The 17783-nt window shown below is 39.8% G+C and overlaps 1 protein-coding gene across 1 annotated transcript in view; it reads right to left on the bottom strand.

The window, feature by feature from the left end:
* LOC149280541 (ubiquitin carboxyl-terminal hydrolase MINDY-3-like) overlaps positions 1-17783 on the bottom strand; it is a 46829-nt gene that overhangs the window by 15313 nt on the left and 13733 nt on the right. The window lies entirely within an intron of this gene.

Genomic DNA, 17783 nt, shown 5'->3' with positions numbered 1-17783 from the left:
CTTACCACAAGTGAAAAACAGTCTAAAAAATAAAATACATATACTCTCCCAACATACATAAAAGATAAGGAAGTCCTCCAATGTCCAAAGAATCAGCACAAGAACGCCTCTACGGGTTTTTCTGGGGCCACCAGAGCTTCTTCATTATTATTACCTCCTGATTATTGGACTTGTCCTGTGCTCCATTACAAAACAATCTAAAAAGATCATGAAATCATTGTGCAGTCCACGTACGCAGCAGTTAATCTGCTTGTTCGAAGTGAATAATTATGTAAATGATTATGGAAATATTAAGCGGAAGACGTCACCAAGATATGACACAGTTTAGTTAATACTCAAGTAGGTTACCTAGACAAGCTCCTTTTCAAGCACGTGTAAAGACTGATAAGTCCGGAAGGGTTTTTGTAAGATTGTAGAATCCTCCAGGCAACCCAAGTAAGGAGAAACTACTGGAGCAAGTGTGGTTGCAATAATCTGCCAAAACATGTACAGAGGACCAATTCAGCATGATCTAACTTCAAGAACGCATAACAGGAAGCATTGTCAAGCTCTAAAACACCATGGAGACACTTATTTTTAGAATTCAGTAAAAAGAAAACTGGGTCATGATGTAATCAGATCAAGTTATAATGGAATATAATAAGAAACGATTCTGCAGCTGTGTCTGGAGAAATTGAGGATCGATAGCTCTTCTTCTTTTTTAAAAAAAAATAAAAAAATTCAGTTTTCAGGTAAAAGACCAACGTGAACAAATGCCAATGGTGGTGCATCCACTGGTAACAGCTATGGGAGACATTTGTAAGTCAAGTGCACTATATAGTGTAATGGTGTCTGTCCAAAACATATTAAGAATCTCTTATCACCTCTTTCATGTGTGGACATATCGTTTAGTTTGAAGTCATAGTTTTGTTTGCTTTTCTTTCATTTTTTGTGTACAAAGTTACGGAAGCTTTATTGTTGCTGTCATGCAGAACTAAATTATAAAATGGTTTCAGGTTTTAACGAAATGCTGTGGGAACCCCAGACGATATCTGAATCATATGCAGCCGTCTACATTTAAAGAACCGGTAGAGTACTGGTCAAAATAGTGTCAGTTTTAGGTTTAATTTATAGGCACCTAATTGAGAGCAGCGCCCAGCCGTTAAACATTTAGCTAACCACTTTTAGGTCTTTAAAGCAGAAATTCTGCATTACCATTTTGTCTTCTAGCGCTGGAGCTTACATGTGTTTTAGACAAAGTTATACAATGGCCACATAATCCAAGAATTTATTTTTTGGGTATACAGACTGTCTTCATTCAAACTGAATTACTCTAAGCTGATTCATGTGTTTTGACCCCAAAGAGGTAAACATGCAAATTCTACCATTTCGGTTTATTTAATGTGGCACAAAATAGCATTTTTCGTAGCTTTGTCACAACTCCTTATTCTTGTTTTATTTTTAACGTGGTTTTTGTCTGAGACAATGTGTTTTACTTAGAAATTCTACATACAGCCACCAGGGTATTTACAGAGGCAAGGACTTAAGGCAGCATTTACACACTTACTGCATACAAGCTGTGCTCATCATATGTGTTTTCAATGCAATTCCTGTCTGTACATGTGCTTGAGCTATTTTTTGTGCTGTTTGACTTGGGGTTTATGGAACAAACTTCCAAGCTAAAAGATGACTACAAAGTCGTTGCCTGCAACACAGCACACACAATCTCAAAAACATCCACTATATGGACAAAAGTATTGGGATACAACATTAGGTATTGAATTTAGGCGTTTCATTCAGACTCATTGCCACAGGTGTATCAAGCACCTAGCCATGCAGTCTGCAGTTCTAAACATTTGTAAAAAAAATGGGTCGTTCTGAAGAGCTCAGTGAATTCACGCATGGTACTGCAATAAGATGCCACCTTTACAATAAGTCAGTTTGTGAAATTTCATGCCAGCCAGATATTCCCCCGGCGGCTGTAAGTGGTATTATTGGAAAGAGAAAGAGTTTAGGAACAGCCATGACGCGGAAGACCATGTAAAGTCACAGAGTGGAGTCACTGAGTGCGGAGGTGCATGGTACATAAAAGTCACCAACATTCTGCCGATTCCATAGCTGAAGAGTTCCAAACTTTCACTGGCATTTATAGGAGTACAAAAACTGTGCAGCGGGAGCTTCAGGGAATGGGATTCCGTGGCCAAGCAGCAGCATGCAAGTCTCACATCACCAAGTACAATGCCTAGCGTCGGATTGAGTGGTGTAAAGCACGGCACCGCTGGACTCTGGAAGCTGTTAAAGCAGCAAGGGGGAGAGTCTGTGTGGACCGACTACATATTAATGTCTATGTATTTAGAAAGCGATGCTAAAAAAAGTCCCTGTTGATGTAATGGTCAGGTGTCCATATAGTGTATATGCATAGATTAGACAACATGATAATAATTGGGGTTTACTCCCTAAAAAGCCAAACTCCGTGATATGACTATAGATTATGAAGAGCCAACCCAGTTAGCTTCTCCTGCAAGAAGGTATACATCAGGAAGTTGAACTTTCTGGCATAGTCAATCTGTTAAGTTTGTGCTTATTCACTAAAGGCAGAGCTGACAGAATAGTTTGCAGGTAAGTTGTGTTTCAGCCCATTGAGTTCAGGATGAAGGCCCAACCCTGATGAGCTTCTAAAGGAGGGAGAGCTTGGCTGGCCTTGTATAACACATAGTTTAGCCATTCCTTCTGGAGAAGTGTGCCAATCTTCCTTTAATGAATAGACCCCATAAAGGCCCTAGAGGTACTAAAGCATTTGGCTAGTTGCGCAGGATTCTCTCTATTTTTTTTTTAAAACATGCATAGTGATTGTTCCTGGTCTTCTTCAGTCCTTGTATATGTGCTAACTTATCAAATCAAGCCAAAATGTTTCAATGTGTGAATCCAATAATAAAAAGTACTGCATCTATCCAAGCTAAATTCCTTATGCCTGCCAACATGTAAAAAACTAAATCTCTAGCCTTTAATTTTCCAGAAACACAAAGAAATGTCCTTACATGGAGAGAAAGACAAAAAAATGAAACATTACATACTTCCCTTGTGTTCGCACAAAACATCCCAAAAACAATGCCCCATCCACACTGGGGGAAAACAATAGCAGAGCTCATTCTTTTACACGGGCCGACAAACATGTCCTGGGCAGCACATTTTGAAAAACTGCATTCTGCAGCGATACTGGTTATTTTCAGACTTTGTGTTTACCCTTCGAGGCAAAAATATCATGCCGCTCGTGAGTTCCAATGAAAACATTCCAAAAGTTTGATCCCGAAAATCAGAAACAGAATGCTGAAGCCAACATGCTTGTTAGTGTTTGGCCTTCTCTAATTCTTGTCCTACAGGCATAGCATATAGGCAGATATAGAAAGTTTAACTGTGTCCTTATTTCGACTCTACCGAGTCTATTGTAAGATCTTGTTTATAAAATGGCATATTAGATTGCTTAACACACAAATACAAGCCAGATTATATTAAATAAAATTGAGAATTACGTCATCATTATCTGTATGGAATCAGCTTACTTAAAAAATGTAAATATTTGTTGGCAGCCTCCTTTGTAAAATCGACATCAGCAAAATTCCAAAGGACCACACAGCAATCAATGCATTAGAGTGCATAAGATGGGTAGCCAAGGAGACGTTAAAGTGAACCTAGCGATCTAGTATCCAGTAGAACAGCCATATTGATTGCTGGTAGGTGATTCAGTTAAAGGCGTTCTGAACAGCAAAGTATTTTCCCAAGAAAACAATGTACCCATTAAAGCCTTTGGAAAAGGAAGACCACATATAGAATCAACCATAGAACATCTATTACTGATACTACTTTGAATACCAAATTGGGCAACATCAAAGAGAAAGGCAAGACAATTCCTTAAATCTAAGTGGGCGACTACGATTTCTCAGTTACATGACGTTATCAGCAGAACAGATTATATCTATAAAGAGTACTATTGGATTGCCCCGTAACCAAAACTCTTTCAATGGTGAGAACAACAGGTCCTTGTGAAATCCTTAAAATACTGAAGCTTATCTGAAAGTTTTACAAATAAATTTATACAGATTGTAACACTAGATAGTCTCGTTCAGTCAGTCTTATGTTCACTAAAGTAATAAGGGAGGAGCAGATGCGAAACTTCAACTCTATCAGTCCTCGTGGCTCACAAAGAATACAAAGTAAGGTTTGCTTCAAATGTAGACTTTAAACTAAAAGGTCCTTTGTATTTGTACTGTCAAGATTAGAATGTAACAAGCCAGTAAATTCAGTACATGAAAGTAAATTGCTCTCCAACAGAACAAATGGCATTAAAATAAATTCACTAGAACTAACACAAATTGAACTTTAAACTACCAAAAAATAGTACATCCTGCATACTAGACTTAATTACAGTGTTATAAAAAGTGGAAATAGAATAAAAAACACTTAAAATCACCACTGTCAGTGGCGAGACGAGGAAATGGAGGATCACTTTAGAATTTTACACATTTTTGAAGCAATTTAAATTTAATTTCTGATACAAATAAAAAAGATCTCAAAGCATTAACATGACAATGGGCTTCATAAAATGCTGTATGTTTACAGAATGGTAACTTTTACATTGATAAGTGTAAAACCAATCAATAGTTGGTGATATTACCAGTACCTAGGCAAACAAACCCACTGAAAATATTAGACACAACGGCATTGTTACAATAAATGTTTAGGGGGTCACTAAATAGACCCAAATACAAAAATTAACAAAATTTGATCAACAGCTTCAAAACACACATGATGCACGTCTGTAGAAATATATGTCTGTTGTATATTTATAGACACACATACGTATGTTGCCTTTTAATGAAATACAGCAGAAATATATTCCAGAAATTTTCATGTGATATGGCTCCTACCAATTAAATATTTAATGGGTCCCTTAATTTAATCAATACTGCCACTATGAATTAAAAAAAATGAACTATGCAAAGTCTAAGTAGCAGAATGAACATATTTTCCATAGTAAAACGAGCCCAAGTAGATTGTATCTCCATAATCAAGCAGGCAACAGAGCATAAGCTACTTAGCTATTAAGGGAAAATGCTATGGATAAAGTTTCTAACAAGCATTCTTCTCATTTAATCAACGTCAAAGCAGTGCTTTCCAAAGATGTATGGGAAAGAGAAGAAACTGGACAGTTTCTGAGTCTAGTACTGGCGGCACGTCTCACTAGATGCCTCGGCATTCTGGTATTGTGAACGGGTGTCTCAGGAGCTTTTAGAAGAAACGATATTGTTTGTACATCTTAAGCACATACTGTAACTTGTACAGTTTAGTCAAGAAATATATGGATGTCAAGTATTTCTACAGGATTGTGTAGTTGAAGATGCCTACCCTTTGTGGCGTAATGGCAACAGAGAAAAGGATGGATCTCAGACTTTCAATTTCTACTTTTTAGAGTTGAGACCTGGATAGACATTAAGTTAAATGGCGACCTACTATTAGTTTTACGTCACTTCAGTTGTACACATACATATATATACACATACACACACACACACACACACTGCTCCAAAAATTAAAGGGAACACTAAGATTACACATCCTAGATCTTTCTTTACATAGTTGAATGTGCTGACAACAAAATCACACAAAAATTCTCAATGGAAATCAAATTTATCAACCCATGGAGGTCTGGATATGGAGTCACACTCAAAATCAAAATGGAAAACCACACTACAGGCTGATCCAACTTTGATGTAATGTCCTTAAAACAAGTCACAATGAGGCTCAGTAGTGTGTGTGGCCTCCACGTGCCCGTATGACCTCCCTGGCATGCTCCTGATGAGGTTGCGGATGGTCTCCTGAGGGATGTCCTCCCAGACCTGGACTAAAGCATCCGCCAACTCCTGGACAGTCTGTGGTGCAACGTGGCGATGGTGGATGGAGCGGGACATGATGTCCCAGATGTGCTCAATCGGATTCAGGTCTGGGGAACGGGTGGGCCAGTCCATAGCATCAATGCCTTCCTCTTGCAGGAACTGCTGACACACTCCAGCCACATGAGGTCTAGCATTGTCTTGCATTAGGAGGAACCCTGGGCCAACCGCACCAGCATATGGTCTCACAAGGGGTCTGAGGATCTCATCTCGGTACCTAATGGCAGTCAGGCTACCTCTGGCAAGCACATGGAGGGCTGTGCGGCCCCCCAAAGAAATGCCACCCCACACCATTACTGACCCACCGCCAAACCGGTCATGCTGGAGGATGATGCAGGCAGCAGAACGTTCTCCACAGCGTCTCCAGACTCTGTCACATCTGTCACATGAAAGCAGGTTCACACTGAGCACATCTGTGAAGAGCACAGGGCGCCAGTGGCGAATATGCTAATCCTGGTGTTCTCTGGCAAATGCCAAACGTCCTGCTCGGTGTTGGGCTGTAAGCACAACCCTCACCCGTGGACGTCGGGCCCTCATAGAGTCTGTTTCTGACCGATTGAGTGGACACATGCACATTTGTGGCCTGCTGGAGGTCATTTTGCAGGGCTCTGGCAGTGCTCCTCCTTGCACAAAGGCGGAGGTAGCGGTCCTGCTGCTGGGTTGTTGCCCTCCTACGGCCTCCTCCACGTCTCCTGATGTACTGGCCTGTCTCCTGGTAGCGCCTCCATGCTCTGGACACTACGCTGACAGACACAGCAAACCTTCTTGCCACAGCTCGCATTGATGTGCCATCCTGGATGAGCTGTACTACCTGAGCCACTTGTGTGGGTTGTAGACTCCGTCTCATGCTACCACTAGAGTGAAAGCGCCGCCAGCATTCAAAAGTGACCAAAACATCAGCCAGGAAGCATAGGAACTGAGAAGTGGTCTGTGGTCACCACCTGCAGAACCACTCCTTTATTGGGGGTGTCTTGCTAATTGCCTATATTTTCCACCTGTTGTCTGTTCCATTTGCACAACAGCATGTGAAATTGATTGTCCATCAGTGTTGCTTCCTGAGTGGACAGTGTGATTTCACAGAAGTGTGATTGACTTCGAGTTACATTGTGTTGTTTATTATTTTGAGCAGTATATATATATATATATACACATATATATATACACACACTGTTGAAACACAAATGGAGTCTTATTAAAAGGCTCAACTTCTATTAAGGGCTCCCTCGTTTCTTGGTCAAAATACAATATCCATTTCATTGTCACGGTCGTGTAGGATACTATTCTATAATTCTCCTCATGTCGCATTTTCATGTCACATTTTGTTAGTAACAAAAAAGATAAAACAAATGCCAGTAAACTCTTTGGAGATAATTCTAGAGGAAATAGTTTGTTTCCATATAAAAAAAAAACAGCTACAATTATTGTGCTGCTCTGAAAACAAGGCGTTCTTTACTTTCACAAGCGTAGTTTTTGTTTTAATATCAATTTTATCAAATACATATTAAGCAAAGCAAAAAACAAACAAAAACCTTGTGATGGATTATAGACACAAAGATACCGGACTCATTTCCGACGTGAATAGTAAGACATTCAGTATAAAAAGCAGAGTTTGTATCGCCACTTCCTTTCATATTGTTTTTTGGTGAATCAAACTACAGACCTCTTTATGTGGCAGTCATTACCTGAAATAATTTTACAAATATTTATAATTAATATAGAGTATGTGTTCATGCTTATATAACTATGTTGTTTAAGTTGGTCTGATTATCTTTTAAGTGAAAAGATGCTAACATAATATCTGTAAACAATTTAATCAAGTGCTTTCTAAAGTTTAATAAGCAAAGGGTTGTAAAAGATTGTATCCCCAACATTTTGGGTGTCTAAAATTGGGCCGCCTGGGTTGGGGTGTTGAGGTGGGCAGGGGCACGACCCGTCCCAGGGGTAGGAGGCATGGCCACCATAGTCCCCTTACCCGAACAGTCACCTTGCAATACCAGTTTAATTAGAGGGCCTCTGGGCTGCTTTTTCACCCCTTCTCTGGTTAGGAGATATCAAAGGATCTCTCCAAACTGTCCATGCCCCCCACTGCTCGCAAGGACAATAGGGCAGCTACCTAGGAGAGCAAGACCATGCCCTTAAAACTATGGAAGTGTAAACCCGGGACTGTTGGGATGTGTGAAATGGTTACCAGTTTTCTGTTACTATAGACTTGCACAAGCCTTGATGTTTTGTTTGCAAGGGCCGAACATTAGGAGGAAAAGTGTTCTGCCATGTAGGCTCCTATGGAGCATTCTTAACAGGCTTATCAGTTTATCTCAGACAAGCTTTGCTTTACCTTTCTAAACCTTTGGGACATTTTCTTTTCAGAGGACATGTTCATGCCTTCAAAGCATCCTTTCATGTGGCCTTACCTGAAAGTGAAGCTAGTCGTTTGTAAGACGGGGCCAAAGGTGACCGCCTAACATAAACAAAAGCTCATTCACTATGAGAACCAAGACAATGGAACGATGTAAAACAAGGCCTGATATTTGATGCAAGGGACAGGTGAATTCTAAGCAGACACTGTCCGGCTCCTGTACAAATGAATCAGTCGCAACAGAGTTCTGCTCTTTGTCTCATTCACTTACACAAGGCTGACTAACATCAATATGGGGAAAATAATCAAAAGTTTATAAACTAAAAGAATACATTTAGTTTGAAACGTTTCTAAAAAAAATATTACGAAAGGTCATTCGAGAAAATTCTACATGTAGATAAATCAACATAAGATTCCTGTGGTCTCCTTGAAACATATGGATTACTTTATGTGCCAATAAATGCCCCTAGTTAATCTTACATATGCAATGAGCCTATTATAGTGCAGACAACATACGGTATATCATATCATACCTTTAACTTTAAAGGCAGACAGGACAGACTAGCAGAAACAGAGATAATGCAGCAGGCACAACAATGCCAGAGAGACCATGCATTGGTGGTTAGGTATTTCAGAATGCTTAATAGAGATTTTTTAGGGCCATTGTGGGAGGGGTTAAATGGTAGACACACCCACTCCAATTATGCTCCACCCATTTCTAGGATGTTTTGCCCACTTCCTTTTACATATGGGCTGCCTGCAAAGCTGCCTTCCAAGTAAGTGTGCATCCGCCAAGGTTTGAAGTTTCATCAGTACAACATACGGCTGACATTTGCTAATCATATTTGACGTAAACCATTGATACAAATATATGTATGAAGAATCTACGGTGTGAGCTACAGCATTTATTAACGTTCATTGTTTCAGACTACACTGAATGCCAAAGTCACACCAGAGTAATCTTCATGACCAGGGTTCCTGTAGCATTTACTGCAATACAAGGTGTCATTTGTTTGGCAGTAGACAATCAATTCCCTTTTGACCCCTGATCTTTCCCCTGATCTTTCACTCCTGTCCCACCACAAAAAGTTCTAAACAAATTGGCATGCAGGGGTTTAGTAATTAGAACCCAATGAAAAAGCATGACACAGATTTTTTCCACCAATCCAAAAACTGAAAAGTAAACAAATGATACCGCTAAAATTAATCACTTAACACAAATGCATCACTACCAAAAACAACCAGCATATGAATATAAAACAAATAATTATATATTTTGCAAAACATGGCTATATTTTAGGTTAGGCGGGGAAAAAGTAATGGAAGGTCAATAAATTATCTAGAGCAGTGGTGTTCAACTCCAAGCTTGATGGTCGCAATCCTAGCTTGAGCACATACATCTCAATTAAAAATAGTTTTTAGGCAAGTATACATGGAATTCCTTACCTGTCTGTGGCCCTCAAGACCTGGAGATAAAATAGCCCTGGAGATAAAACAGCCCTGATCTAAAGACATAAGATATGGAGACACACAATGATGCCACGGAGATGTTTTTAAATAGCATTTCTATTATTTGCACTATACATCTGCTGGGTGTGCGGCGAGTCCGCTTTCTTGTATATACATATTGTTCCTGTTAGCGGCACCCAAAACCTGTATTTGTAATCATCTCAAAACTTATGTCTGTAACAAACACTTACGTTTCTTCAGATGTTGAGGACTCCTTGTTAATTTACATATAATCTAATAATATGGATCAACCATTACCTTTTACCGTGCAAGAGGCAAACTATCTAAAATCAAAGGGCAACACACATGTATTGCAACTTCTGCATGCATTTTGGTATTAGTGTTCAAATAGATTATGTGCTGCTTTTGCAAAAATAGTAATTAAAACTTCAGGTTCCCAAACCCTAAGCTACATTTTTCTATTAATGTGACCAAATGCACTAATGTGTCACTAAGTAACAGGGTACATGTAAAAAAATAAAATACTGTGCCAAGCACCAACATAAAGGTTTTGCTTTATCAGTCGAGGGACTGCTCCAGTTTTATGAAGAATTTTAATTTGCAGAGTTTTCTTCATGAATAGTACGATATTACTACTGCTGAATATCTGCCAAAGGCCCATGCACAAGTTATTGGTGTTCAAAGAAACATTTTGTTTTTCCTTCCCTGGGTTCAATGGATTTGTTAAGACAAGAGATTTGATACAGACTGGTGGAAAAGTAGCTGACTGCCCTAGCATTTGGTATGAGACATGGCCCAAGCTTTTCCACATATGGCTATAAAACAAATCTATAATAACAAATCAGACTGGCCACCAGGTCCATACTAACCTTCAAATCTACTTTCAAGAGAGTTGAATGCACCAACACTCCAATTTCACTATGAACTCCAAGGAGCCTACCATACGATGACATCTTGAATGTCATTTAAGTTTTAACTAAACATTATAAACGATCAACTCAGCCCTTCTTGCAGGAAAAGCCACGGCGGGTGGCCCTTTATAATGTATAGTAAAGTCAGAGTTGAAATGTCCAGAAAATTCCGGGTTTATTAAATACACAGAGCTTTACTATCACGGTGGTAAATTCAGATTCGCTGAGCAGACATTGAGCTCTAGATATGCACACACTACATAATCTCCTAGAAATAATGTTGCCAGCCTGTCCCCGACAATTCTGCTCCATCAATTATCAAGAAGTAACTTTTTTTTTTTGAGATGCTGAGATCAAGTATAATGTAATTTGGGTCTTAAGGGCATGATAGCCTATACTTTTATCTACTTATTCTTTAATTAGAATAACGGGTACGTATTGTTCCTGAACATGGGATTCTCATATCCTCAAACATATGTCCACTAGCTGACACAAACAGGGAATATATCTACAAGACTAATACTTTGCAGTAACATAGAACAAAACGCATCTTTTTAAATGATACAGCTCATTGAAGCTCATTAAATGTATCCCGAAGCTACATGCATTTTATGGAGTCGGTCTGGTTTCCATTAGAAGGCTTAGTCATTGCTCATCAATGCAACAATGCCCTCCCTAACAGCTACAGTGTGCCCCAGTGTTTGGTGGTCAGCAAATTACAGTGGGACAGACAGGTTTATTTATAACATTACGATGTGCGATCGCATGTGGCAATCATCCTTTCCAAAGACCGGCCGGTAGGCGACGATGTGTCTTTTTCGGCAAAGCTGAATGTCTTCACACCAGCAGATACTCTTAGCCCTGCAAGTGATATCATCTGGAGGCATCCTTCCCTAACTTAATGCAACAAAACTAAACAGCCCTAGAAGCATTCACATTTAGCCATTAGGACAGCTCAAATCTCTATCCCACTATGGAAACCTGAAACAGATGGGTAAGAGACAGATCATTTTCTCTGAAAGAGGAAATAATTTTCTTGCTGTCCCTGGGGCATGTACGATTACGTTTTCATGGTCTGCATCAACCATCCATGAATATTAACCTTAACTAGGATTCCATTTAAAAGCTACCCATTATGATAAGGATAGTTAAGTAATTTACTATTTCTTGGGAAAGCTTTCTTCTCTTTGTAGTGAGCCTACACATACCATTAGAAATCTTTTAGGTAGCCCTCTCCATTTGATGTGCAAACACCCGTGTGGTCTGCTCAATTAAGAAAATGCATTCTGGTATTTTAACTAGCCAGGTTGCTAGTCATTAAGCGAATCCAAAGAAATACATACCTTCTACGTACTTTTGTTTAAGTGGTAATGGCATTAAGCGGTGTGGTGGATTTAATAAATGGAAGATCTTTTTATATGCATGGTGGGTTGTGTTATACGTGTTGTTTGTCCCCCAGAGACAAAAAAATGTGTCGCAGGTGTCCATGATGATGGAATGGACAGCAATCAGTGCTAAACCCAGCTTCTATCCTTGGGCATGTAGGCTTCCCAAATGCGTCCAATCCGCTAACTGGGTTCATTCATGGACCCTTGACTGTAAGGTAGCTTATTAAACAAGATTTCTCATATAAATTCTGGTAGGGACTTCTTGCTACCCTAGTCCTTGAAGAAGAAAAGCTTAAAAAAAATGGTATAACTCCTGTGTTAGAAGAGTACAGCTATTTGTGAGCGGAAAAACAAGCCATGTAGAATCTAGCACGAATAACAATCGTAATACTAAACAAACCCCCAAAGGTTTATTAGTTCAACAGTTTTTGCTGTCCTACCCGCCCCCCCCAAATACTTTATTTTGTCAATTACAAAAAAATTTGATTCCACGAGAATGTGTTCAAACTAAATAATAAAAGTATGGGTTTGTGGATGTAAGTAACTTTGAACATTTTGGCTTCCTCGTCTAAGAGAAGCATTCACATGACAATGTCCTATGAATTCTTTAGCTTATACTGTCGCACGCAAAGATCTCAGAAGTAGCCCAAATAAATTTGCTGCTTGTTAGCGGAACACTTTTGAACAGACAAGTCTTTCAAATATGAAACGGAATGTATCACCAGCACTTCCCTTTGAAAACTTTGTAGCTTTTTTGACAAAAGAACGCTTTTAGTTACACAACCTGTAACGAGCGCTGGACATATTAGGGGACCAGTAAATATGGCATGCACGCACTTGTAGGATTTTACAGATTAAAAGCACAGACACGCAGACCCCCTAAACAAATTTTATTTTAACCAGTGATGACTCCGCTATATACTAAAACGTTACTGTCAAAAAGACCGTATACATTTCTGCACTGATGCATTTCTTGTTCAAGCAACACATTTACAAGCTGTGTTTTCTAACCATGATTGAGGGTGTAGGTGTTGAAGACCTAGATTGTCTAGGAAATTGTTGAGCCAGGGTGGGATGACCATGCTTGCAAGGAGGATTCAGATGTAAGGCCAGGGAAAACCAGGGGAGGAAGCCTCTTCCATGTCTGGACTCTAGCATGGATACTTGTGATGACCTGTGACCCACTAGTTAAGCCTCACCAGGCTCATCCATCACCGATACCAAAAGGATATTGCGAACAATCCATTAGGAAGCTCACATGTAACAGTGAGATGTAAAACATGGTGCATTTTGCATAATAGTGCACTGCTTGCCAGACAGATACAAAATGTTGAATTCACAGCCAGATTGTTACAAAGTGTTACTGCAAGTCTGACTGTACTCTTATTATTTAATTTATATAGAGCCATCATACTCAGGGTCCTGAGTACCTACCAGCATTTAACTGGTTAATATTCTGTCAGTTTACCCCAAAAAAGTGATTTGACTCCTAATGTCAATGGTGAATATCCACACACAGTTAATACTGACGTTTTTGTTGTTGATCATAGGAGATTAAAAAACCCTTAAATTAGAACATAAACATTATAAATTATATATATATATATATATATAAACTACATCAACGCTCTAGGACAACGTTTACATTTTTTCCATCAGGCATAACTATGTTAGGCATATTGATTCTCGTGGGATCAATGTACCGTATTTGCTCGATTATAAGACGACCCTGATTATAAGACGACCCCCCAAATCTTAATATTAATTTAGGAAAAAAAGAAAAAGCCTGAATATAAGACGACCCTATAGGAAAAAAGTTTTACCAGTAAATGTTAATTCATTTAAACACTTTTTTTAATAAAAGCTATGCTTGAGAAAAATATTTTGGTTTTATTTCCTTCTATTTTCCAACCTGTCCCCCAGTTATGCACATCTGCCCCAGAAGTGCCTTATACCCCCTATATGCCACTGTGCCCCATGATATGCCTTTTAACCCTCTAAATGCCACAGTGCCCCATAATATGCCTTTTAACCCTATATGCCACTGTGCCCCATGATATGCCTTTTAACCCTATATGCCACTCTGGCACTTAGAGGGTTAAAAGGCATATTATGGGGAAGAGTGGCATATAGGGAGGTTTAAGGCATTTCAGGAGGCAGAGTGGCATTAAAGGGGTTAAAAGGCATTTCACAGAGCACTCTGCCTCCAGAAATGCCTCAAACCCACATTTAACACTCCCCCTCCCTCCTCCAAACTTACCGGTGCTTCTGAGTTGGGGGGGGGCATAACACAGGAGGGTCCAGGTCCCCTGCATCTGAGCCCCAGGTGCTTAGTCCGGGCAGCATGTAGAGCTCCACGCGAATCGCGTAGAGCTCTAAGCACCGGGGACTCAGAAGCACCGGTACGTTGGAGGGGGCATAACACAGGAGGATGCAGGTCCCCTGCATCCTCCTGTGTTATGCCCCCCCCCTCCAACTTACCGGTGCTTCTGAGTCCCCGGTGCTTAGTCCGGGCAGCGTTTAGAGCTCTACGCGATTGTATCGTGTAGAGCGTAGAGCTCTACACGATACAATCGCGTAGAGCTCTACACGCAGCCCGGACTAAGCACCGGGGACTCAGATGCACCGGTAAGTTGGAGGGGGGGTTAACACAGGAGGATCCAGGTCCCCTGCATCTGGGTCCCCAGTGCTTAGTCCGGGAAGCGTGTAGAGCTCTACGCGATTGTATCGCGTAGAGCTCTACACGCAGCCCGGACTAAGCACCGGGGACTCAGAAGCACCGGTAAATTGGGGGGGGGGGGGATTAACACAGGAGGATCCAGGTCCTCTGCATCGCTGCGGGGGATCTGGATCTTAGTCTCATAATCAGACCTATTTGAGGTCTGATTATAAGACGACCCTGATTATAAGACGAGGGGTATTTTTCAGAGCATTTGCTCTGGAAAAAACCTCGTCTTATAATCGAGCAAATACGGTAATCTAAAGTGTAAGCTTGTGAGCAAGGCCCAATCTTTTCCTGATCAGTATCCGTTTGCCTTAGTCTGTCCATTCAGGTTTTGTCATATCGTTTGAATATATGTGTTGGCGCTCAATAAATAAGAGATAAAAACAACAATGAACATCTATACCTCTCCTAGTTAGGAGATGTATTTAACTATATAAAGTATGTTAGAACTGATAAGGAAAATACAGGACTGGCTGTTAAGTAACCTTAAACCCAAGGGATATCTGGATTTATCCAGAACAGTCCTATTATCAGGTCTCTGGGGCAGCGTACAGGTATTGGTGCCACCACAAGTCTTCTAGAAAACCAGATGCCAACTTTTCATATTTAGGTAGTTTGAAGTAATATAGATTGCTTGTGATTTAAAAAGACCATGATTTTCTTTAATAAAGTAGGTCTTTAAAAAGGTATGAGCAGACTAAGTTGTTTCAGTTTATACTTTTTTGTGTGCCCATTTTTTTCATGGACCAGCCTTTCTGTGGTGTTTCAAACTTTGTTTCATGTGCGTTTAATAAATAACCCGTCACCCCACTCGCCAGACGTATTGCTACAGATTATATTTGCAAGGCTGAAAACAAACACTTTTTCAGATGCTAGATTTGGAAGTAGTGTCTTACTTGGTTGCAGAATTAAAATGAAAAGCTGTCTATATACATTATTTCAGAAACAAGCAAGAGAAGGGGGTTCTCACTGCCTGTGTCCTAAAGGTTCCGGTCCTGTGCAACAGCCTTCTAATGTCAGAGAGCCGAGAAAAACATAACCTGAAATTGTTAAACTGATGGGAAGCTTGCTTTTCATGTTTCATCCAGCAAACTATCCATATGGAGGTAGCCAGATAACCAGAAGCATTCAACCTTTACGCCACAGACCATTACAATATATAAAACGTTGCTATGTGGCTACATCATCTTAGAGAGTTCTGTCCAACTTTTTGAATAGGATGGCCTTAGATCATTCAGGATTGCAGGCTAAATGCTTTTGAAGGTTTGTATTATTGATGTAACGGGCCAATGGATTTCCACCACAAAAATATTTTATTTTATTATTATTATAATATGATGATATTTTATGTGGATGGAATCCCTAAAGAATAGAGATCACTAAATACAAATATACACACACGCATATTATATATATATATAATCAGTTAATTAAAAAAAAAACCACGTAACATTACTTGTGTACTACTTGGCCAAGCCTACATCGCTCATACAAACAGAAAGTGTCCCATCACAGCAGGACATGGGATCGAGTAAGCATTTTAGGTTGAAAACACCAAGTTATTGAGGACCCAAAATAAACAGCATTGTGAACAAAAACATTTCATAGGCAAAATGTTAGAACAATATTTTTCCATACGCCTTATTTATGAAGACTAAAAATAGGCAGTCATATTGTTTTCTTAGACAATCAATCACTAAGAGAGCTGCATTGGTTCCTTTGAGATAAATTTGTCTGGCTCCCCTGCTTGTGATAAAGCAAAAGTTTGAACAACTTCTGCTCATATTAGAAAACCAAAAAAAAAAAGTATGATGTGAATGTATACCCCAGCATGTAGATAACATGGTCAATGTTCCCTTCACCATACCAAGACATTTTGGACAATGCTAGGCTTCCAACTTTGTGGGAAAAGTATGGAATGTATTAATATAATCTTATAAGGCTAGCTATACTTTTTTGGATTAGAACAAGTTCACTAGACCATTCACCCCCCCCCCCCCCCGAAGTATATCATCTTTTTGACGACATGCGCATTTTACCACACTCCACACTCCACACTCCACACTCCACACTCCACACTCCACACTCCACACTCCACACTCCACACTCCACACTCCACACTCCACACTCCACACTCCACACTCCACACTCCACACTCCACACTCCACACTCCACACTAGAATGACACTTGAATTTATGTAGACCTCATGGTTAAAACAGATCAAAAGGAGGCAAGGATGCCATTAAATGAGAGACTGTTTAAAGGTTACCACGACAAATCGTATTATTTATCAAACAGATGAGGGACAGCTGTTCCTATAAGTCCTTAGGAGTAGTTTGTGCTCTAAACAGATCCTCCCACAGAAGCGAAGGGATCTGAACACATCATAAATAGATTTTCTATATCAATTTATCTTGTGAAGTACACGGTGAGGTCACATCTGTATTGTGTCTAATTATAGTTCCCACAACTCTCATAAAGAGCCAAAGAGTCATTACAAGGATGAGGACAAGCAAACCCACAGCAGGGTTAGGAGGTGAAGGAGGCATGAATGCCTATTATCCCCGTGCACCACCACAAGCCTAACAAAACAGCAAAACGAAGACAGATACGTGCCCAAGACTCCTTAATAGCTGGATGACTGCTAAGCCGAGCGGAGACATGCCCTTAGCACATGTAGACTATTTGTAGAAATAGTTCTGTAGCAAATAACCGAGCTCGGAGAACGTCTGGGCCATTGTCCTGCTAGTTTAACCACAAATGGGAAGGTTCATTACGCAAAACCACTCAACAAATTGTGGGTTTGATTTCTTTAAAAGTATTAATTTGACATCCTCCTATAATTTTTTTTCCTTTACATAACCTAATTATCATTCTTCAAAATCCAAGTATTAGAAGGAAAGCTTTGCATCATGCATGTACTACGCACTGCAGACTAAGCTTGTGAATAGCAAGTTCCAAGAACTGTAGACACTGTAATTGTATTTAAGATTGGACATATGTTC

Source organism: Sceloporus occidentalis, unplaced genomic scaffold, assembly GCF_023333645.1.
Source record: "Sceloporus occidentalis isolate IW3139 unplaced genomic scaffold, rSceOcc1.0.p SCAF_154, whole genome shotgun sequence".
NCBI classification, from domain to species: Eukaryota; Metazoa; Chordata; class Lepidosauria; order Squamata; family Phrynosomatidae; genus Sceloporus; species Sceloporus occidentalis.
Note: the sequence above shows the minus strand (reverse complement) of the source record. Positions and strands in the feature narration are given on the sequence as shown.